This window comes from Capsella rubella, unplaced genomic scaffold, assembly GCF_000375325.1.
Source record: "Capsella rubella cultivar Monte Gargano unplaced genomic scaffold, Caprub1_0 scaffold_1, whole genome shotgun sequence".
NCBI lineage: Eukaryota > Viridiplantae > Streptophyta > Magnoliopsida > Brassicales > Brassicaceae > Capsella > Capsella rubella.
This window is the reverse complement of record NW_006238923.1, coordinates 14,219,975-14,220,275: the sequence shown is the minus strand read 5'-3', so window position 1 is coordinate 14,220,275 and position 301 is coordinate 14,219,975.

The window sequence follows — 301 nt, the reverse complement described above, 5'->3', positions numbered from 1 at the left end:
TTTCCAAAAATAGAACCGTCAAACCCGACACTTTCTATTTTTAGAAACTCGCACATATTTCTCTTACACATGACACAACAAGTCAAAACCAAGAAATACTCATCTTATTAATCTCCAATGTCATAATCATTACACCAAAAATGAGAATACAAAAGAGATACAACCAAAACCAAACTCAAAACCAAACAAGCCAACGGTCTACTCCTCGACCTGCTTGTCAAACCACTTCCGGAACCTTGCCTTCATCCTGGCCACTGGCTCCCACGTCTCCTCCAAGACTCCATCACAGTCCCACTGGACT